This window comes from Aythya marila (genome assembly GCF_965140915.1).
Source record: "Aythya marila genome assembly, chromosome: 7".
NCBI classification, from domain to species: Eukaryota; Metazoa; Chordata; class Aves; order Anseriformes; family Anatidae; genus Aythya; species Aythya marila.
Genome location: NC_139048.1, coordinates 36,274,656 through 36,298,547, shown reverse-complemented (window position 1 = coordinate 36,298,547; position 23,892 = coordinate 36,274,656). Strand labels below are relative to the sequence as shown.

The 23,892-nt window shown below is 43.6% G+C and overlaps 1 protein-coding gene across 1 annotated transcript in view; it reads left to right on the top strand.

The window, feature by feature from the left end:
* The window catches only part of PHYHIPL (phytanoyl-CoA 2-hydroxylase interacting protein like), a 116,702-nt gene that overhangs the window by 28,605 nt on the left and 64,205 nt on the right, over window positions 1-23,892 (top strand). The gene's annotated exons all lie outside the window — the stretch shown is intronic.

Below are 23,892 nucleotides of genomic sequence, written 5' to 3'. Positions count from 1 at the left end.
GCTGAAAGCTGGAGCTGCATCTGCAAAACCTGACGGCACGCGATGAATCACTGTCACGTGTAGCCACAGCAGTGCTGGTGTCAGATCGGCAGAGGTGCTTTCAGCCTGCCTTCTGCTCGGCGCTGCAGCACCATCAGAGCAGGATGAGCTGGGGGCAGCCCGGGGCTCTTCTGGGTCCCAGGAAAGCCAGCAGCAGGTCAGCTTGCGTGAGGCTGCATGCTCCTTGGGATGCCGAGCTGTCAGGCCCCATTTCTGGTTGTGCTGCCAGACTTGCTCTGTGCTAGCGCATTAACTCCTGGAAATCTTTTTCTCCCCGGGTAGAGATAGCATCCATTTCTGCCAAAGCCATTTCTTTGCAATTAGCTCGGAGGAGAAGGGCCCCTAGCACAGAGATAAAATGCCACTGGGATGAGCAAGACGTTTGCTCTTTCCCTCTAAAGTCCAGTGTTTTCAGGACTGATATGGCTGTCATCTCATAATTAAGTTCTGGAAAAATACCCGCATCAGGAGATTGAGGTTATAGTGAGAAAACAGTGGGTTTGATCCTAAAATCTAAGAATATTTAAGCATGGTTGGGACACTTGTAGAATACAAATCTTTGGGAAGAGGCTTAATGCAGCAATCATTGATATCATCATTAGGCCAATGCACAAAAATCCATCAGTGCAGTAGATGCTCTTTGGTTTAATTTTGGCTTTGTCTTATAATTATTTCCATTTTTAACCAAGAGCACTGGAGCTGATATTCACATATGTAAGTAGTGTTATATATGACTGGAAGCGACCTCTGGAGAGGCTTCAGTCCAACTTTAAGATAAGACCAAGTTCATCTATTTCCCCAGCCTCTAAGGACAAGAATTAAGTGTCAGGCTCCGGACTGTACTCATTATTCCAACTGAGGCCTTTCCAACACTGAACAGAGAGGAATCACTGGCTGCCTTATTAATGCAGCCCATGAAATCTGCCTCCTGTTCATCAGCATTGCTTTGCAAACTCTTGTGCCGTTCAAGATGACTCCTAATGCTTTCCTACACATTGCTGCCTGACTTGTTATCGCTGACATAATACTGGGTATTTGATTTTGCCTTCCTCGGTGTAGGGATTTGCATGTGCTAAAACATTTTGAATCATGCCAGACAGGAAAGGTATCTATCAGAAGTAAATGTGGCTTTGAAAATCAACGTTGTTTCGAAGGTACAGTTAGTTTCACTCTGGGAAAGGTGCTCCGTAACAGTGGAGGGATTTCATTTCCATTTTGTAGGTGTTATGTATTTTGTTTCTAGCAGAAATATTAATAATTGCTGTAGATACTAATTTTCAGTTATTCCAGGATGTTATTGACTTCCTGGTTTCCCCAATGCACATCTTAAGATAAATGTATTTATATCCCAAACCACAGGAAATATTGTGCATTTATTGCTACAGTAATTCGGGGGTTTGTGGCAAGCAGAAAAAAACCACTAAGACAGGACACCTGCTGATTAGCAATGTCTTATTGACTGCGATTAGCGAAGATTGTTTTCTGTACCCATTCTAACATAATTTTCCATTAATATAAAAACTTGAGCCCAATGATATGTTCAGCTTCATGATACCAGCCTGGGGAGAAAAATTGCTCATTTATTCTAATGTGCTTAAGAGATTTTTTTGGTACTTGAAGAAGTGGTATGAGGTAGCTTGGGACTGCCTGAATTTCTTGGCGTGAGCCCTGTCCGTGGTGGTTTTGTTCTGTTTAGGGCTCTAACATCACCCTGGGTATGTGCAGATGGGGGTGTTAACCTCAGCTTCAGAACAGCTGCAGTGGTTCTAAGTAGCAATAGGATGGGTCACAATAATTTGTCAACAGACTTGTTTTCAGTCTCCAGTTCTGGGCTGAAGAACCTCTTTGTGCAACAGCATAATAACCAGCGGGCAGATGACTTTGACTCTCTCACTCGCAGGGGCACATGAATAAGACCTAATGAAAACTGTAGGGAGACAAAGAGCGATAGCTACTTCATGCTGGTAGCAAAGATGGTCCTTTCTAACACAGCACACATCTGTAACAGTCCACAGCTACAACACACTGGACAGGGCAAACAACTGTAAACAACGTTATCAGAGGACAATGTGGGCTGAATGCATGTTTATTCCAGATAAATTAACACAGGGCTGCTCTGCACGGCAGCAGAGAAAATAAAGTGATTCTTTGTCATTTGCAAAAGCCTGATTTGAAAAGAGGAGATTTAACCAAGTGTGTTTAGAAATGGAAAATTAGTGGTGATGAAGGAGTGATCAGTAGCTTTTCTTTCTCTGTCATTGTTGCCTAGAAAGAGGGTCAGTACCTAAACATGTTGCTCATGAGAAATGCAAAAGAATGTAGGAGATGATGTAGCTTCAGTTCAAATTTTTGGTTATGATGTCTTCATAGTCTTTAAGAATTTCTTTCCCTGAAATGACATTTGCTCTTCTTCTCAAAGAAATTAAAAGAGATGGTCTTTTACCAATGCTTAAAGTTATATCCAATAGAAAACCAAGCAGACTGAACAAATCCCTCCCTACCAAAATAAAACATCTGCACCAAAAAAAAAAAAAAAAGTTTGCCTGATGGGTCTCACCAGCTGATTGTAAGACTAGATGCAAAACACCCAGCATAGATTTAGAAAATGTAGATCTCAAAATTGTTCAGTTTTTAAAAGAAAAATACTTCTGTGATAAATATGCAATGTACTAAAGCCTATGAAATGCTAGCCTGAAAGGAGATCTTTACTGTTTTACCATGAAAATCATTTCCCTCCTTCCGTAAGTCTTATTTTTATTGTTTCTGCAGTTTTACCCTTGCTTGCACTGTCCAAACAAATAATGATATATAAATAGGATACATAATGGGAAAAGAAATCCTGAAGAAGGCAGCCATAAGGTTTGATGCTTTTGTACTCCTCCTGGTCTTGACTGTTGTTGTCGGGTACATTCCAAGTGCAGGTGCTGCATGACTCAGGTGAGGGGAAATCCTGAGACCTGCCACTGGTGCTGCCCCATATAGCCCACCCCACAGCCATTCCTCAGACAGAAACTCCTCTGCCTCAGCTGCCAGACCTTCAAGGACCTGAGTGTGATTGTGGTGTATGCACCAAGCTGCACGCATGAGAAGGACAAATGTAAAATGTTAAAGTATTTTGAAAGCCACGGCTCTAATAATGCCCCAATACAGATAACCTCTAAGAGTTACCCTAGGAAAATGTATGGTGCCCCCTTTTGTGCATGAGAGTGATGAGGATCTGAAACTGGACCGGGGATGAAGTGGTGACTGAGATGAGGGAGAACACCAGAAGAGCTTTAGTTGTTCAGCCTAGGAAAGGACAAGAGGATCTGTGATCACTCGCAGTTGATGAATCGGGGAGAGAAACACTATGGGAGAGTTATATGAATTCAAATAAAAGCTAGCATGAGGAAAAATAGGTATAAAATCATCACAAATAAATAAAAAATGGAAGTAAATTGATTATTTCAAACCTTCATGAAGAAAAAAAAAATGGGATGGACAAATAATTACTTCTAAACTAATTGTTTATCATTTATAAAACAAGGGACAAAACGAGACAAAACTCAAAGGCTGTTCTTAGGAAAACTGCGCCCTACCTTGAGGACTTTTTGTTTGAAAATAATAATTAAAAAGGTAGTTGCAACAGTTCTTGAGTGTTTGAAAGACTTTCATTCCTTACTGAAGAACTTTTATGATCAAGTGACCCATCTACGTAATGTTAGCAGTTCTGTGGCAGCATGGCCTTGGGTTGTGCCATGGCTCACACTGATTAACAACTCTGCTGCTCTTTGAAAACTTCCGCTGGCTGTAATTGCAATAGGCCCTTGCCTTCGCTGTGAACTAGGTGATAGAGCACCCACCCCCTGAGCATGCTGACTTCGCAGCCCCTACTGCATTTCACAACATGCTTGGAGCAGGCAAACATGCAACGTTTGCTACTACAAGGTTGCCCACAACCTAGCAAACTCATCGTAAGAAACAATCCATTAGTTTTTTGGTTTTTAATTATTTTTCCTGTTTATTGTGAATTAGCTGTGAACAGATGGTTATAATGGCTGGATTCAGCTTACACAATTGGTTCATAAATGCTTTTATACTGAAAACTTCCAGTATGAAGCATTTGTTCTGACTGTCTTAGCTGTTCATCCTAATGAGATGACCCCTCTTTCTGCCTCCCGTTAGGCTGCTGCCACTCTCCTGGCCACAGGACTAGGAAATCATGCTTCAATTCATAGCCCAGAAGTGGAAGAGCTGAGTGGCAAAAGCATCACAGCTCTTGTTTTTGGCTTTTCAGGAAAAAGAGTCCTATAGTGAGTTGGACTGAAGCATTGCCAAAGCCTTGGTGTAAAGGCCAGTTATGGACAGATGGAAAAGCAGGAGTAGTTATGGTAAAATCAATTGAAAGAACCAGTCACACAAACAAGCATATGCTAGAGTTACCTTTTGATACTGTCTTTTGCACTGTTGTAAGTGCTGACTTTATTTCTTGTTATTAACTGTTGTTTCGAACAAATACTTCAAATCTGAACTTCATTTACTTACATTTTAAACATGATTTTATTACTGCCTCTTCAAGTTCTTTTTCAATTGGAATGCCTTCCCGTAACAAAGGAAGGAAAATTATTTGGCCTGTTGTCTTTTAGTCATCCCCTAGGAATTAAACTAGCATATTCTGAATAGATACTCTGAAAGTATTCAGAGTAAACCTCTCAAATGATTATTGTCAGGTTGCCAGGGCCCACACTACTAATTACTTTTCTTTTGCTATCAAAGCTGTATCTTTGAAAATCGAGCAGTGCGTTTACAGATTTTTTTCTAACCCATAACTACAGGAAAATACACCATAATTTGTGCAGACAATTAGCGTGCGGGGAATCGCCTTCCCCTGCGTTAGTACGGTGCTCATAGCAGTCACACACATGGGCACTGCTGTGGCAGCCGTGAGTAGCAAAGGTGTCCTAAGGAAGCCTATTGCAATCGGTCAGCCGAGTTCTGCCCCCGCTTCCAGATGTGCATGTGTGTAGCAAACGCTGTTACGGATGGGTGGAAGGAAGCAATGTGTGATTTCCCAAGGAAGGCGCTGGCCTCCAGAACAGCTCGCTGATGTGACTTGTGAGAGTACAGCAAAAAGACTGGGGCAGGTTGGTGTGAACTCCATTAAGTAAGGCTCACATATACCATGTGTAGACAGAGATGGAGCCGTTTTTCTGCATGGCTCTGCACATCTTGGCTGTGTGCTGAGCTCAGCCTGCTGCCCGAGGGCTGTCCTGGCTCCTGCCACAGCACTGAGCCCTCAGAGCCCTGTGCCCGCTGCAAGGGCGGCTGTGCTGGCCAAAGAGCAGTTTGTCATGCCATGGACATGCTCCTAACAGCCAGGATGCTGAAAAGCCAGCAGCTACAGTGAGATCTCCTGGTAGTTTCACTGGGTGAGACTGGCATCGTGCTTTGTTGGGTGGCAGAGGTGTGGGGATGGGAAGAGGGCTTCCTGGAGCAGTGGGAGTAAGAGGTCATCCCTCTGGCTGAGCTTAGTCCTGGCGGAGTCTCAGCACAATTTTTGACTTGCATCTTGTAATAGCAAGTGCACCATCGAAGGAGCCCTAAACGTTTTGTGTATTATTTTGTTCCAGATTGGTATAAAAACTACTGGGAGATGAGAGCTGGGCTGTAAAGAGAGCCAGGGTGTCTCTCTGACGTCCAGGGCTCACGAGGAGCCTGGCTCCAGCTGCCCAGACCCAAGTGCCGGCTCCTCACTGAGTGGTGCCGGTGCAGGGGCTTGCTCAGGGTGCTGCCTTATCCTCTGCTCCTCAGGGCAGGCACAGCCAGGGGAGGGACTGAGGCCACACAGCTGGGGAAGCCTCTGGACTGTGGCTGAACTGAAATAGAGACATTTTAGTTCTGGGAACCTGCACTTATCTATTGATTACAGCTCTCAAGCACGTCCTTCTTTTGCTTTAATGAAGCTACGGATGCATGGTGTTTGATTTAAAGCGAGAGAAAGGCAATTGGCTCGGAAGCCCAAACCCATATTTCTGCAGAAATGAAGCACCTTTCCCATCGGAGTTCTTCACAAGGGCCTCATGGCATCATTTCCCCAAAGCTACGCAACATTAACTTTGTATGTTTTTTCCAGAAATGAGGGAAAATTATGTGAACATCTAGTGTAATTAATTAATAAAAATAAGCCTTGTGGCAATGAAGAAAACCAAATAATATTCTTCCCTAATGTAATGAATCAGTTTAGAAATTGTAGAGCAGTAAATGTATCAGACATTGCATTTAACAGCATGTGCTGGAAAAAACGATGTAGTTAGAGCCACTGTTTTAGAAATGTATTTCTCTGAGAGAGCAGCAGAAAAAGAGAAAACTATAAATAGAATAAAGCTGAATATCAGTGTTTCATGCCTAATAATTAAGAAATCAATAACAATACTAAACGATACACCTGGCTCAGCTGCTTTTGACATTTGGAGGACCTGCACCTCCATGCTTGCATGTAAACACAGGATTTTATTCATATGAGCATTATCGTTGTTGTCAGGGAGACAGTCACTTGTCTGCCGTTGCCACACGGAGCATTTTAATCATCCCTGCTCCAGTCAGAACTCCTGCTTTTAAAATAGCAGACAGGCTCCTTCTCTTGCTTGCTCTGCATCTAGATACCGGAGACAGACAAGGCCCGCATCAGGTCATGTGTGATGAAGGGAAAAAGTCAGGCTCGGAGAGAAAAGAGGCACCTATTATTAGTGCTCCCGAGACACATTGTTGTAAGACAAAAACCTGTTTTTTTCATTCTTAATGTGTTCGGTGTTGGTGCCTGCTATTTTTGCTGTCAGCTTTTCGTATTTGCTTTACTGTTTTATTTTTTTTTTTTTTTAGCTTTTATTAAAGCAACAGCCATCTCACACAACATTTTAAAAAAAAAAAAAAAAAAAAAGCAAAGTGGTAGAAGAACTTTTCATCTTTTGTTGTTGAACTCAGTAGAAACTACCAAGGACCAGAATGCATTCAAATTGTGGGAACCCTGACTGCTGTTTGTGTGGTTTTAGTATTACTGAATAAATTCTACTGTGTTGGAAAATGTGCAGTCTTTGCCACCTCTTATTTCTGTCCTCTCTATAAATTTAAATTTTTTAATGAGACAGTATAGAACCGCCAGAAACACAATAGGGATTGTGAAATAATTTCAACCCTGGTAATTTAAAATTTGTGTCTGTCAATGCAGAGTAATTGCTTCTCCAAAGACCAGCACGATTTGCCTGCGAGTTCAGCCTCTTAATCCAACTGCTGACTCCCAAAGGCATCTAGGCTGTGATGCAGGCTTTGCGTAATTCGGGGCTAAAATAAACACAGAAAAATACTCCGAAGTGGTTGGATTCACATGTTTGTCTGCAGTGTGATGGAGCTACAGCCACGATATATTGTATGAGCTGTGCTGAGCCGTCGGGCACCATCTCACCCAGGTTTGCACGTGTGTGGCCAGTTTGGGTAGGCTTTGTGGGGCTCAGGGCAAGGATGGCCCTGCGAGAGGTGTTACTGAAGGGTGGGGGGAGATGGCCTCTCTGTATGGATTGTCATATCTTAACTCCTGTTAAAAAGACAGGAATCTCTTTTTTTGTAAGTCTAAATAAATAACCAACAGGTGGAATGGGGAATGGGAATGGGAAATGCAGAGTTTGTGCCATCTCTTGCTGATTGTTTTCCCTGTGGCCTCTGCAAGTCACACAGATCCTGTCTCCTACCTCTCTCTGTAAGGACCATTTCTGTATTTGTCTTGTGGGCATGTCAGAAAGGTTGTTCAGCTTACACTTGTGAAATACAATGAATAGAACTGTGTTGGACAACAGCTCGTTTCTTCCTATACGTAGCTTTGTGAGGTAACTATAGGCAGGCATCGGAGTAGTTTTTCAGAGCTACACAGCCAAAACAAGCAACTAGTTTATGAAGCAGCATTTATAGTTTTGTTTTTGTTGTTTTCCTTTTCTGCTCTGAATTATTTGAAGACTTTCTCCAGGGAGAGGGCAAAGCAGGGAAATCTGAGAGGCTCTCAGGGAAATCTTACTGAAACGTTAAGGAAAGCAGGCTAAATCTTGGTATTAATGTCAGTTTTTCTTTTAAGATTGCATTGGAAAGGGAGAAATCCAAGGATAAATGCTTTATTTTTTCTTTTGAAGATGAATCTATGAGACAAATGGTCTAATGAGAGCATAGATTATAAATTATGTGATCTAAGCTCATATACAAAGTTAGTCTCATGCTAGAGAGAGACATCTGGCTGAACTGCTAGCCTGGATCTTAGGAATTTTCTGGATGTGCTGTGAATCCTTTCCTCTGCAATGTGCAAGTTCTCTGAGATCAGTCCCCTGTACAAAATAACCTTTTTTTTTTTTTTTTTTTTTTTTTCTTCATTGCATCTGTTGTGTTTATCTAACTGTGAGATTTTTATGATGGAGACTCCTTTTTTGTAAGTTTGGTATTTGACAAAATAATCCTACTGCCTAATAACACATGTTTATCAATGCCCACCTGGCCATGAGGTGACACATTGGTGCCAGAACTAATACTCATTGTCACTATAATCTGCACGAGGATGTTGAAGGATTCATAGCAATTCATAGCAGATGAAACAGTGGGAGTTTTGTGTGCATGTGTGTTCGTGTTTCCTAAACAGTAGGTTCCCTTTAAAAGTAGGGTTGGGGGAGGAAAAAAATAAAATAAAAAAAATTTGGAGATAACCAAAGCTGTTACCACATTGAGTTTGGATTTGCTGAGCAGCTTCTTTGAGAAAACCTACATAAGTAGGGGCAGGGACTGAAACTACAGAAATACAGTGGTTTTTTTTTTTCATTCTGCTAGGGAAGCATTTAACTGAAAGTCAAGGAAAGGTGTGATAAAGAATGAAAAGTTAATGTTCCTTTTCAGGTGGAACAGAACGTTCCGAATCACCTGGCCAGGCAAATATCAAAACTGAAAGAAAAAAAATCACTCTCTTCTTCTACTCAGGCTTTTATGTAAGCTTCTTCTAGGAATAAATTTTCTTCCCATGTCACACTGGCATAGCCTTTGCACAGTATCCATTTTGATTAGCACCTCTGGGCAAACTTGTGCCCAAGCTCCAGGAGTAATTTATAGCTCAGGTAAGAAGAGAAACCCATGCTGTTTGCAAACTGCACAGCTTTAGTTATCCTAAGTGTAATTCATCTTGGTGTAAATCAAGATTTTCACAATACAGTTCTGAAACTAATAATATATTCAACAAAATGTCTTCCCAAGTGTAGGCAATGGCATAAGTCTTTGTAGATTTAATACAAACAGAGCCTACTTTCAATAAAAAGCCACCAGAACTTTCCAAGCCAGTAGGGACCCACGCATTGTGTAAATGCATAGAACGTCAATAAAATGAACCTGGCAGGATCATTCATTTCCATTTCAGCACAAAATCCAGTTTTGCTGATTACGGCGGTCAATAAGGAATATTGAAGTCTCCAAACAGGCATATTTTTTTTCTTGTCTCTTTTTCCAAGTTGGTAAGAATGAGAGATGGGAAAATCAGGAGTACCTCTGTGCTCTACAGTGCAGGCCGAGCACTGCATCTTCACGTCATGCCGTACCCTATCAGGCTAGATCATCTTCCTAATTACACTGGCATAAACAATTGTAGCTTAATTAAATTCAATTGAATTGTACAATTGCTTTGAGAAGAAAGGAGATCTCATTGAATTTACAGTCCAAAACAATATTTTAAAATCAAAACCAGTGCCCCCAGAAGCCATGCAAAGTGCTGGAAGCTTTGACTTCCTATAGAAGTTGAAAGGAGTTGCGTTCGATTGGTGGCAGATCCCCATTTGGCACACATTAATAACCTTTCTGATCCAGCTGCACGCTTCTGTGTGATGCTCCTTAAACAGTACAGAGATGCACAAGGTTCAGAAATGAAATGAATTTGCTCCTTTTAGCAGCAGAATCTGGTCCCTTAATTCTTCTGAGGAACACTTTAGCCTATGAACCAGTGCAAGGGCTTCTTTCAGGAGTGCTGCGGCATAAAGTCTGCAGCTGGGACCTGGTCCTTAGGGTGAGCTACTTTTGGGTGTGACCAGTCTGTTTTTAGGGAAACTTCTCAGAGTAACACACATCTCTGTGAGAGCCAGGATACCACAGTGACAGACACAGCAAAAAGAATGCAAAAAAACCCCACGTTATTGGTTAAATAGAAAAGGAGTGGCAGGCAAATTTGTAAGTTGCTGCTATAACCTTTAGTTCCAAGTGCTTTAAAATACCATTTCTATATACCAGCCTCCTTGTGGGGTGGGGAAATATGTCATGGCAGAGATGGTGGCAGCTTGCTTAGGATTATACGTTTAGTGGCAAAGTGGGGACTAGGACCTGGAAGCTCCAAGGGCCTGAGAAGCTGGAGGATGCTCCTGGTAAAATAGCAGAGAGTCCACGCAAGTCATTTATTCTTGGTGATTATGAGAAATTTGGCCTTGCAGTTCGGTTTCCTAGCTCAAGGATAAGATACGAATACCACAAAGAATTATTATTCTTGAAAATTATTGAGGGGAAAAGGTCTGCTTATCTGCTATTTTACTAAAAAAGTAAGTATGCCACAGAGATACAAGAATGACTTTTTACTGTTTCCTTGAGGAGCTTTCATGTAGCTTTGGAAGATGAATATGGTCTGACCAAACATCACCCTGCGTAAGGGCCTGTTTGTCCCTCCCTAGCAGGCTCATGTGAACCTCTGAGAACCGCCAGCGATCTGGTAAGCTGGCCTGCTGCCACCAGGCACATCTGCTGAGGGCTGCTCCCCTAAAGAAAGCTCATCGATAGCCAGCGTGTGCTTTGTGCACCTCTCAGCCCTTCTGCGTTGGCAGCAGGAGCCAGCACTCCTACCACGGGGCTGCTGCAAGTCCTGTCTGAGGCTGTACATACTATGCATGCAATCAGCTGCCATTCAAGTTCGCTCGTATGACGTCCCCTACGGAAATAAACAGATAAATAATTTACTGTGCAGGCAAGATGATACTGAATAGTATGACAGCTAAATATTGTAGTTACAGTAAGTTCCTGCGAACAGGGCATAACTTATTCATATTCAAGAAGTGCAAGAACTCTTTCACAAGCGAGATTTTTGTCAGTCATGTTGATTTTCCGTGTGTGCTGTACTATAGGATGTCCTCTTTGAAAAGAGGCCAGTAAATTATTTACCACTCAGGGAGGGTGATACTAAACGGTACAGGGGATAAACCATGTAGCTGCAGTGAACTCACGTGTGGACGTTGTGATGTTCATGAACCATTGGTGGAGCCTGGCTTCCGTGCTAAGCTGGGGATCTGCCCCCCATGTCTGCATTTCAGCTGTGAAACACGGCTGTCTTCTGCAGAGCAGGTACAGCTGAGGCTGGGGGTATCTGTCCGAGAAACAAGCTAGGTTTTCGGAGAAAGCTGGAGAAATTGGGGGGGTGTGAGGTGAGGGGGGATTCTTGCCTCTGTAAATCTGCAGGAGGTATCTGAGTCATTCTGGTGCTTCTGGCAGTGCCTCGCCTTTTTAATTTGCTGTCATCTCGGGCCAGACGCTGCCTCTGGTGGGCAGACTTAATCGTCTCTGCAAGGTGATATTGCTCTCCTGAGTGACAGCTGCAGGACACGGTGCGCTCACGGGTTGTTTTGAGGTGGAATAGCACCCTGCAGCTCATGTACAGCACACCGTGTTCGCAGGACTGTCAGCCACAGACGCTGACATAACGTGGCATGTCATTCACCAGAATTCCTCCTTATAAAGGGGGAGAGAAGAGAGAAATACCAGCAGAGATAGCAGGTGGACTCTTGGATACTGAAGTAAGTGGACTCAAGTGCTCATCCACTGCTAATGGCAGAATTTCATTCTGAAGACCTGACTCTCTTTGGAGGGCTGGAAGGGCTGGTTGTGATCGAAAAGGATGCTCCTTTGTTTTACACAGAAGAATTTTGAGGTGTCTGGGTTGATTATTTTGGTTCTTATGCCCTGTTTTAGGGCTCCTGGATCGTAGATCAAGAATGAAATCCTCCTGCTGCAGCACCTAAGCCTGTGCTTGTGTCCCTTCATAGGGTGAGAATAGGAAATGACCACTTGTCAGAAAATGTTGAGGGAATGAAATGAGGAAAATTCCCTTTCCATTTCTTCATGCTTATTCTTAGAGTTCTTCAAATGCGTGTCTCTGTCCGTAGGCCTTCTGCATCTCCTGCCTCCAGCCTGCAGTGCAGTGGGGCTCATTATTTCTGTGGGCTGGGAGCTCTGGTCTCTGGCACACAGACAGCAGGGGAAGCCCAGCGGAGCTGGAGGACTTGCTCAGGGCAGTGCAGCCTGTGGCTGTGGCAGGAGGCTGGACAAACCTCCTTGTCTTTTGCAGTGCTGCTAAGGAAGGAGATTTGTCACCCTCTTAATAATTAAATGCAGATATAGCTGCACAGTGAGAGCCAGTGAGAATGCAAATTGGAGAACATTTACCTGCAGAGTTAAAATCTGCTCGTCTGATTCATTCATGGAAGCCTATATATAAATGTGTTCATTGAAGATAAATTAGCTATCATAACTAATTTATTCTGCATATTTCCTATTAACTGTGTTAATTCCCTTAACTCACCCCACCACATTTCTCCTCTTTGCTTCAGTTCTGTTTTGATCCTGTCAGCACTGGTTTGAATAAAGTTTTACATCATGTCTACTGTGTTCAAATACTTGCCAGAAACAGTCCTGTGCTCACTCTCACTCGTGTAGCAATCTTCTCTTACAGCACGGAGGTTTTGTCTTTTGATTTTACCTTATGGACCCTTGTGCAAGCAGAGTAGTTTTGGGTTTTGCCTTGTTGTGCTCTATCATCTCTGGCAGCAGGTCTGGTTGCTTGCCCGTTGCTTACTGTTGTAAATAAAACTGCCACTTGGCTAAAGCCTGCACTGAAGCCCCACACCCAGCCCTTTGTGTGGAGGAGCTGTGCAGTGCTTCGTAGGATGCTTGAGCCGTGCCTGACACCTCCCATTGCTATGCAGGCACCCCCACACGAACCCAGAGAGGAGTCTCCCTGCAGCCCCTGCTCTGCAGAGCCCAGTGCCTCTGAGGCAGCGCTATGGGGAACAGGGCCTCCCGGCGGGGCTCCCCAGCTGAATCCCTTCCCAGAGCATGAACGTGGTGGATAGGGTGGGAGCCCTGGACTAGCAGACACCATCATTTAGTCTACAGAATATCACAGAATAGTTGGGAAAGATGCTACCATTTCAAGTAGAATCGCTGTAGAACAATGTTTGTTGAAGCCATTTAGTACGAGGCGCTCAGAAACGCTCCGTGTCACGCAGCATGCTGAAGGAAATGCTGTTCCTTTCCCTGCTTTGGAAGCTCCGCACTGTTATTGCAAATGCAGTTGCTGTTTGCTGTTTGCTGAATGCCTGGTGCAAGCAGATTTTCCCAGCAGATTTCTGAGGAACTTCATGCTGCTGATTCACCTGCAGGTGCTCCCACATCTCGGCTGGGGGCTGCCACCCCGGGCAGTGTCCGTCAGTGCTTGGCGGTGTGACTGAACCTGGGAGCAACGTCTGCTTTCCCATGGGGCTGAAAACCCTGTCCTGCCCGTCAGGCTGCTGCGGCCATTCAGTTCTACAGGATGGAGCTGTTGGCTAAGCGCCGTGCTGTCAGCATGTAATTGCTGGAGCCGGCGAGAGCTAAACGGAGGCTGTCCGGGCGGACGGCAGGCTGCTGGGGCGGGGAGGAGGTCACCCTGGCACCGCTGCTCGCAGGTACCTGCAGGGGATGGCTGATGAGGGCTCAGCGGGGAGCTCTTGCCAAGCAGCAGCGGCTGTTTTGTGCAAAAGCAACCGTGGCTTTTGCTCTCCCAGGCTGTTTCCAGCAGCTCAGTGGGAAATCCAGAGAGGCAAAGGAAATCCTGCTTGCCTTAAGACTGGCAGATCCTCAGGGCCTAGGAAAGGAGGGTTAGTGATAACTGTTGCTTTTCCGAAGAGTGTTTGTTTCCGTGATGACCCCTCACTTCACTCCTTCAGTAAAAACCGTGGGCTATTCAAAATGCCGTGCACAGGATTTTAGTTCACAACTATTACCAATTTTCTGCAGATTTCTCTGGAAGCCAAACTCATCCTCCAGGGGGAAGAGGGTGTTTAAGCATAGTGGGAGTCTGAGTCTCAGCTGGGACACGGCTGCCTGGGGTCACAGCAGCCCAGCACCTCACGGTAGTTGGGCAAGTAGCCAGCACGAGCTGCTCAGCCAGTGCCATTGTAGCAGCGTGTGCTACTCCCCTGGGCTTTCTGTTTAATACCTGAACAGGCCGACCTTTATGAGAGGTAGTTGAGAATTTTGTAAACTTATGTCAGAATTTTTGTTTTGCTTTTCTGCCTTTTTATATCCCCATGGGTGTTTGTCTCACATTTTTGCAAGTAGGGCATGAAGATTCTGGTTCCTTCTGCGTGGGAAAGAGGATTATTTCATAGCCATGAACTAGACAAGAAACTATATCTTAAGCAGGTAATTTTTACCCTTATGGACAAATTTTGTCCCTTCCTTAGTACAAAGCTGTTAACCATGATCATTCCCTCAAGGACTTTGAGTAGTCTTTCAGGCAATCTGAGCTCCTTCTCTAGAAACAGAATTTCTGCCTTCAAGTCTGCTCTCACAGTTAGACAAAGCTGGCTGGGGTGTTGAGTCGTATTGGGAAAATACTCCCTCCCAAGAAAAAAAAAATAATCAAGGAAAACAAAAGCAATCAGTCCCGTGCCTGGCAGGTGCATGTCCCATCCACTGCCTGAGTGAGCAGCTCAGGGGAGGAGCAGACAGCACCAGGATTTTCACAGCTATGGGGTGACCCATGCCTAGCTGGTAGCTGCAGGGGGGCACCTCCTGCCATTTGCTTCATCTGAAAATGTCCATCTGAGATGTAAAATCTCTTGCTGTGTTTAATTTACAAAGCCCTCTGTTAATATCTCCCCCAAATGCTGCTAGTGGAAATACTTTGGTCTAGGGGAATTACTTAGGCTTCAGTTTCACAGGGTAGTTCTCTCTCTGTATAAATGCAGCTTCAGAGATAATTTTGAAGCACTTGAGACAAAACCACGATTCCAGTAGGTACTTCTAAGCAAAACAAGTGGTACTAACAGCTGTGATCTACCTAGTCCTTCATTTAAACACCCTTAGACATGAACTTTGATAAGTAGATTATAAATGACAAGTGCCATATTTTAATGAGGTGTCAAGGTACAGCTAAGAAATGTTTGGGTAAACTGGAAAATCCTGCATGCATAGAAAGCATGAGCAGATGAATCAAAAATGATATATTTTTTTTTATATAAGATCAAAAACAGTGTATGCCAGAGGCTTTCTGACTTCACAGAGAAAATACATTTTCATCAAGTACTGATTTGCCACATCTCTTCATGAAAGGCTACGGTAGCACTATTTTTAATCAGACCCACAGCAACAAAGCCTTTGCCACACTGATGTTTAGGAAGGGTGCAGTCCAGGAGTTAACCACTGAACGGACTCAGAGAATCGCTTAGGTTGGAAAGGAGCTCTGCGGCCACGTCAACCATTAACCCGGCCCTGCCAAGTCTACCCCTAACTATGCCCCTAGGCACACATCGTGGGTTTTCGACCTTCCCTGGGCAGTCCAAACCAATGCTTCACAACCCTTTCAGTGAAGAATTTTTTCCTGACTTCCAACCTAAACCTCCCCTGGCACAAGCTGAGGCTGTTTCCTTGCCCCATCGCTTGCTGCCTGGGAGAAGAGACTGACCCCCACCTCACCGCAACCTCCTTTGGGGCAGTGTGCGTAGGACCACACTATTGATGATACCTGTATAATTATTCCTCCGAAAGCTTCCAACAGCATAATTCTCAGTAGCTGAATATTTATCTAGATGAGGGTGCACACAGACCCCAGCAAACAAGTCTCTTCTGTCAGGCTGAAAAGGAGAATCACTCCTTGCTGGGCTTTGATGCAAGGGCAGAGCAGGAAAGTTCCACGGCGGGCACAAAGCAGCGCAGCAATTCACATTGGGAGCATCGCTTGGCAAGCTCCAGTTCTTACAAACAGTACAAACGAGTGAGTTACAGCAATTAGTAGCTGTGTGAGGGTGTCCTCATCTTTAATGAATCTCTGCAAACTGCTGCTTCTCCCCAAGACCTCATTAAAGCCTTACAGATTTGGAGAGTGGAAGAAATTGAGTTTTTGGCCTGGAGTCTTTGCAAGTGCTTGCCAGACACCTGGCCGGTCACATCCCAGTGAAATGAGTCCCCATTCCCAGGGAGAGCCAACAAACTGAGGAAGGGTTGTACCACCAGCAGGCTTAAGGGGGCTGTAGGTAACAGAAGGGCAATGATGTCTGGGGGCAAGGAATTTACCAACACGTAGCTGAGGTGTGAAGAAATGTTGTCTTTCTCATGTTGGTACGGAACAAGTTTTGATCAGAACATATATTAAGAGAAGAAAATAACACGTGTATTTCACCTTGTGTCTTCTCTCTGGCCAATGTGTAAATAAGTTGGTGAAAGTTGGGGGTTTCAAAGTAGGATCAGATGCCTGTCTGTTCTAATATCTGTATTTTTGCCCTATTTCTCGGGCCTTCTGATTTGTTACTTTGGCACAAGTGCTTCACATTTTTATTCCGTCTTTCCCTTCTTGATTGTGGTTTCCAACCTAAAATACAGATAGCCCAGCAGGGTGAGAAATGCACGAGAGCCTCTTAGCTGCAGCTTTCAGTGACCTCCACGAGCAGAAACTTGATTTCCCTGAGCAGGCATGCACTTGTTCCTTGATGTCCTTTCCTCATGATTGCTGGTGTAGGGCAAAGTGCTGATACTGTGTTTTCTGACCCAATGTCTCGGATACTTATTGTGGCATTCCCAGGGCTCTTTCTTCCCAACATCCCTTGTTTACACACATTTTAAGTAATATCATTTTAATTCTTGCATGTATCTCTTTGGCGGTGTTTGCTTCAAACCTTTTCCCGCAGGCAGCATCATAAATCTTGCATGAAGTGTCTATACGTTTCTTGTCATGGCTTTTAATGACTTCAGCAAGTCTGCAGTCACAGCCACCCTTCTTGTGTTTGCTCACTGCTTTTTCTGCTTCGATGCAGGCATTGCTTCCTGTTCATTGTTAGCGACAATAACATTTCTTTATTTTCTGGCCACTGCAATGCTTTTGTTATGGGTGTTCCGTTCTTTCTTGGTCTTTTTCTTATTTCTTTTTTCTATTTTATGCTGCCAGTTAAACCAATAGCAAAGATCCCCTGGACTGCCTTGATTGCATCCCCGCTTGTCTGAAAGCCGGATGGGAGCTCTTTGATTGTATCAGGTATTCTGAAATCATCTCCTGGTTGATGCAGCCTGGGGAAAAACAAGCAATGTGCCACATGGTCTGTGTGTGCCCCGCTACCTGCCACACGTGACAAGGAGGTCATTCTCCGTGCAGCTTCGTGCTGTGACACACAAAGCTGCTCTCAAACACAGAACGTCCCCACTGCTTCTCTGTGCTCGTCAGGCAGCAGCATACCAAGGCACGCACCGGTTTCAGTGCCTTCCTGACTTACCGGGCTAGGGTGTGTTTGCAAGAAAGCTGTAAGAAGTATTAAGTCATTTTAGGCTAGTAGCTGCCAGCATAAAGAAGCTGTGAGTGCTGTACCTCTCAAATGCAGCACTGCTTTCTGCAGGGGTGAGATGTTTTCCTTCCCCCCCTTGCCCTTGGCTGTGCAGGCAGGTCTCCCAGCCTTGTGCTGAAGCAGGGGAGAAGCTGGTGCTCACAGCAGCGTTACAGAGCCGTGCTTCAGCACACCTTTGTGTCCTGATCAAAATGTTCCTCCTGAGTGCCAGTGCTGAGGCCCCAGCAGCTGCCAGCACCGCACTGGGAGAGGTATCAAGAGCTGCTGGTTTTACCCATCGACTGGGATCGCAAGAGCCATTTATTACTGTAGGACTTCTTGTTTGTCATGGACTTGGCACTTGGGTTAGATAAATCTTGTATTCCCTTCCCTCTTCACTCCCAAGTTTTTCATGTCCTGCCGTACACTCAGTGTCACTTGGCACTGAGACTTAAAGATGGCAATTACAGGCAAAAATTGCCTAGATAATGAAGCATATTGTTGCCTGATCTTACCTTTATGCTCTGATCTGAACCTCCTTCTCTTCTTCACGTTAGCTTTTCTCTGCTATCACTGTTTGCTTTGTCGAGCCTGCAGGTTAACCTTCTTGAAAGTTCAGTTCTTATGCTGTAGCAACATGTTTATGTATCTGTCAGTTGAAATAAGGAATAAAAATATAAATAGTCACACAATATATTAGTCACTCACAAAACAAGCTATGCAGCTTTGCACATAGAGATGGCACAATAGGAGAAAGGTTGCCGGGGTGAAGGGTGCTGGCAGAGCAGTCCTCCCGTGGCATTTCTGTGTGGCAGGTCGGTGCCGGGCACAGGAGGTGGGAGAGCAGCAGGGTGCGGGCACAGAGCTGGGCACACAGCGGCTGCACACCCACCTTCTGCTCATCCCTACCCGGCTGCGGAAATGACCAGGAGACCCAATTCTAGCTGCTACAGTTGACCCATGTGTAGATTTTCTCCAGAAAAACTGCTACATTCTTCAGTAATCTAATCTGATTTTCAAGCTATCCTAAACAGCTTATTCTTTTTCTTCTCTGGCAGTGTTTCTAAGTCATGTGGATTTTACAGGTAGGACTTTAAGCAGTACAGAATGCAGCAATCCATACTAAGGTAACTGGAACAATTTATTTTGCCATGTTTATCAAAAGCCTTTGGTCTGCACAGAATTCAGAAAATATTCAGGGAAAAGCAGGAACCTGGAAGGGGGATGGATCTGAATTAGTTTGCTGCATCTGTCTGCTAATTGGAATATTATAGAGACCTTTGCTTGTATTAATTAAATTGGCAAATAAGAACAGATTAGTTTTGATTCACATGCATTGTTGCTGTGAAGCCCATCAGAAGATAAAAGTATAATTAATGTGGTCAGACAGCCCTGATTTCAGCCTTTGAGGTAAAGCTGTGTTTTGTCTGAGATATATATTTTTATCACTTAGCGTTGCAACATTGAACCTGGAAAGTGCACTTTGATGAGTGATGATCGTGCCCAATGAGACACAGTTCCTAATAGTCTGAAAGTAAGCTTTGAAAATGGTATAGCGCAGGCACTGGTAGAATATTAAGTAACAGGATAGATGTGGTGTCAGAATTATCGGAGCTGCTTACTAAACCGATTGACTGGAAGAACGCACCTTCAGGAGCAAGAATTGCCAGCTGCATGCATGTGACAGGCAGCTAAGTTCCACGTGCAACTCCCTGTGTGGATTCAGCACTGGAAAAAAAGAAAATCCACAGATGGCAGGAAACAGAATAAATAAGAATAATTGGGTGATACTGGTTTGGCTACCTTTGGCCAATTGGTATTTGGGTATTTGCAAAAGATACTCTGCGAGCTGCATAGCAAAAATAAATAAATCAATAAATGATTTTAGTGTGTGGCAGTGTGTGGTAAAAATTTCCAACCTGATCTGAAGATAATGCCTTACATGGAAAGACTTAAGGGGCTCAATCTGTTTAGTTTATCAGGAAAAGGCTTGAGAGGCAACTTGATTACAAGATATAAATACTTTAATGGGTTCTAACGGGCTCTTTAATCTAGTGGGGAAAGGCATGAGGATGATGATCAGCTGGAAGCTGCAGCCAGATGAGTGCAAATAGTAAGACAGGAATATTTAACAGTGACAGTGACTTACTACTGGAACAAAAGATATCAAAGCAAATGAAATATTCTGCTGAACTATTCAGTTCCTGACTGCCTGCCTTTCAGCATATCATGCCTTAGTCCAACAAGTCACTGGATTCAGTTCAGGAGCCTTTAATAAGCAGGTCTAGGTACAAGACCTGTTTGTTTCCCTACTGACTCTCTATTAATATATTTCTAGCATAGATACACTTGTATATCGAGTAAAGAACACTAGAAACTTCACTGATTGGCTATAATGATGGGCTCCAGCATATCCTGTTACTGTGTAGTAAGTCGAACTGGCTGAAACATGATTTTGTTTTCTGTAAAAACGTGGTAAAGTTAGAAACGTTTCTGTAGCTTCCTTTAAATAAGGTTTTGATAAATTCTTCTTCCCTTTCCCTAAAGCTCTGGTAAAAATGGGATATCTTCTGACAGGGTATACTTAGATATTTTTATTTATTTATTTATTTTGAAGTATTCAGAGCAAATGTACTGAAGAGGATTTTGTGTGATGCACTGAAGAATCTCAGATAGCTCCTGATACATGTGTGCCATATGGCAAAAGATGTTTGTGGTGTGTCAGTTGCCACATCTAAATTTTTGAATTTGACTCTTCTGGAAGGCTTTAGATTTTCAACCCCAAAGCCAAGCTACCAAAGGCACTGCGCATTTGCAGAGCAGCTGCAGCGAATTAGCAATACTGTTGGATTTCCAGTGTTTCAGTCATGACCACAATAAAACATCCAATGCACTGAGGCTATTTTTATAGTTCCAGAACCATTCACTGACTACTGCAGAAACCAGCAAGGCAGGCAATAATTCATGATAATTGTGATAAATTTCTGTGTCAATATTTTCAAATAAGTGGTCTCAAACAATGCGTTACATCTTACATAAAGCACCTGCGGTGCATGCAGATTGGGAGCTCTACCTTGCCACAGGCTCGAGCTCTCCACTGCTGCTCACTGTCCCTCTCCCCCCTTCGCCTTCCCCTCTCTCAGAAACATTACAGTGCCGCAGTGTGTAGGCTTCCCATCACAGTAAATGCTAGCTCTTGCTATATATACTGCGGAAAGAGAATGCCTGCCACCATGACCACACTGAAAAAATACTCATTTGAATCAGCAACGCTGAGTTAAAAGGCTCCATATAATAGTCCTGAGCTAGTTCACTACAAAACATGTTTGCCAAAGCGTATGCATGAACGTGGGGAGAGTCAGTCCACAAGCTGAAATTAATCTAAAAATGAAAGCAAAGAAAAAAAAAAAAAAAAAAGGAATTTTGTTTTTGTTTTGAAAAATATGACCTTCCTTTTTGTAAACCAGACATGTATTAATTTGCCAGCCATTCATCTCATCCAAATTTGAAGCCAAGATCTGCCCCCAGATGCATTAGTGAACATTCAAATACTGTTCCTGGATAAATCGGTGTCAGAGGCACTTGTGTTTACAGGCTGGAATGGATCATTTCTGAATAGGCTTGGGGTGTGTGCCTAAAATTGTTGTGTTTCACTGCAAGGCTCACTGTGATAGATGGAAGTTAGCCTGTTTGCAAAGCACAGCACTGAATTTAGTAAGACTGATAGGGGTGTTTAAATAAATAAGTGAACAACTTTAAGGAGTGTGAACATTACACAGAATCTTCCTGCTAATAAAATTAATGGAGAATCGTTAGCTTGCACACAAAAATGTATGTTAAAGCAATTATAGGACAGTAAAGTAAATGTTTACAAAGGTTGAAAGAAAAATCTGGCAATAATAACTTGCTCTACAGAGGAGAGTTTCATGTCAAAACTGTGTAACAAAATGATCTATTTAATCTGGTTTATGAATACTTTTCTTCTCTAAAAAAGTAATCAAATACTAGCTCTATGATAAGAATATGATTAAAATCAAAATAAATGCTAAGAGGGCAAATGTTTAGATGAGATTCAGGTCATAATGCTAGCAGTGATGGGGCCAAAATGAACACAATCTAAGATGCAGAGGTCTCTGATTGTGTTTAGAACAATAGTTTTAAACAAAATAATGTGATCAATTTACTGTATAAACACTCCCAGGATTTATCAGTGCCAACATTTTATGCTTGAAGAGACAGCATGCTTTCAAAGTACTAAATAATGGGAGCCTTTCAAAAACATCCCAGTAGTGAAAATTAGGACACAGAGCTGGCCCTTCGCAGGCTGAGGAAAGAGCTCAGCAGTATTCACAACAGATCAACCACATCTGAACTCAGAAACCACGCACCTATAGCTGTGTTTGGGAGTGCAGAAAATGAATGCCTGAGTGGGTTAGACACTGCTTCTGTCAGTCAGGTCTTAAGATGAAAGATTTAGAGAATGAAATAGAGTTCCTTAGTTCTTCCCATGCACGGTTCTTCTCTTTCTTGGAACACAGACGTGGAGGAAGATGGCGTGCTATCCTGACACGTGACTGTGGTACAAACACTCAAAACCAGACAGCAGGAAAATCCAGTTCTGTCAGTAAACCAGCTAAGCGTTGGTTTAAACCTCATTGAACCTACAAAGCTTTTTGAACGCTCCGTGACTTATGCCGAGTGGTGATTCTTCTTCTCCTTTTAATCTTCCCTAGGTTTTTATTGCTATAATCAACAAAATACGTCTTGGTGGAGTTAAGTTTTCAGGTTAATGGAAAAATAGTTTGTCAACTTTATGGCCTGCCAATGAAATGCTTGCTAAGGCAACTTTACTCGTAATCCTAATGTGACTGGCTAAATCTCAGCAGTTGTGCTTTTGACATCTCTGCAAACTAGGTTTCCAAGTTCACGGAACCACAGAATGGTTTCAGTTGGAAGGGACCGTGAAGCTCATCCAGTTCCAACCCCGCTGCCAAGGGCACCTCCCAGCAGACCAGGCTGCTCAAAGCCCTGGCCAACCTGGCCTCAAACACTCTCAGGGATGGGGCATTCCTAGCTTCTCTGGGCCGTTCTGGAAGACAGACCTGGAAAACAAATGAGAAAGCCCCAAATTTATGCAGAAGAGCACCACTGCACAGCAGAAATGCTCTTAACCCTCGTGCTTTGCTTAGCCAGCACGGAAAGTCCGGGAGCCAGACTTCATTGCTGTTATTTCAGCGGGTTGCTGCAGTGCTAGTTTGCTTGCCATGCAGTGTAGAGCTCATTTACCTAGAAGTGAGCTGCTTCTCAGCTGCACTTCTTGATGAAAACAATCAAAAATCATTGGAAGAGTCCACTCAAGGACTACGTGCTTTTAATTAGAAAATGTCTGAAGCATTTACATGTATATGAGGAGAATTTTCAATATCTTTACAATAAAAATGCTAAGAGAAAACATTGAAAACAAACCTGCGGAGCAGCCAACGGTGAGTCTAAAGAAACTTATCCCAAATATGTTGGTAGGATAGCACTGAAGAGCAGGCATGAAAACAGGGAAAGATACAGAAGTCATTCACTCACTCAAAAGAACAGCAGAAACGCAGTGTCCATGTAGGTCATTACACCATCTGTGTACTCGAAATTGTGCTCCTGGACACAGAGTTTGGGTAGCTGTATCCAAAATGCAAGTTAAAAGTAGATATTTTAATTTTGTCCGCAGTTCTGATGGTTTTAAACTGTAATTCCACTTTATAAATCATAAAAGCTCGAAGTGTCCTCCCCCTCCTTTGGTCAGGGACCCAGTGTGGTGTGCTCCAAGCTTTCCAGTGGTGGCTGGGGAAGGGGCTCTCAGCTCAGGGACATCTCTGCGGGACATGAGCCAAAGCTCCCGCCTTGGCAAAAGCACAAGAGATGCTGGGCTCCATCAGCTTCAAGTGCTGTCCTGACAGCCCATACAGCTGTCCTGTGTCTCCCCAGCTGCAAAGTAGCAGCTCCAGCTGAGCTCCCAACTTCAAACACATTTTTGATATGTGTTTGTTTAAGCTTCTCTTTAAACATTGCGGGGCTTCTTTCCTGGGTAATTTCTCAAGGGCTTCACTGTTACTGTTAGAAACATTTTGCTTTGTAAAATAGGAGAGGGGGGGACACAACAAAAGTGAGTAAAGAGGCTAAAGGTGGCTTCTGGCATCATTTTCTTCTTCATACATTTGTCTGATAAGAGGGCACAGAAATATCATTCCAGGATTTTAGGGTCATTCCCCAC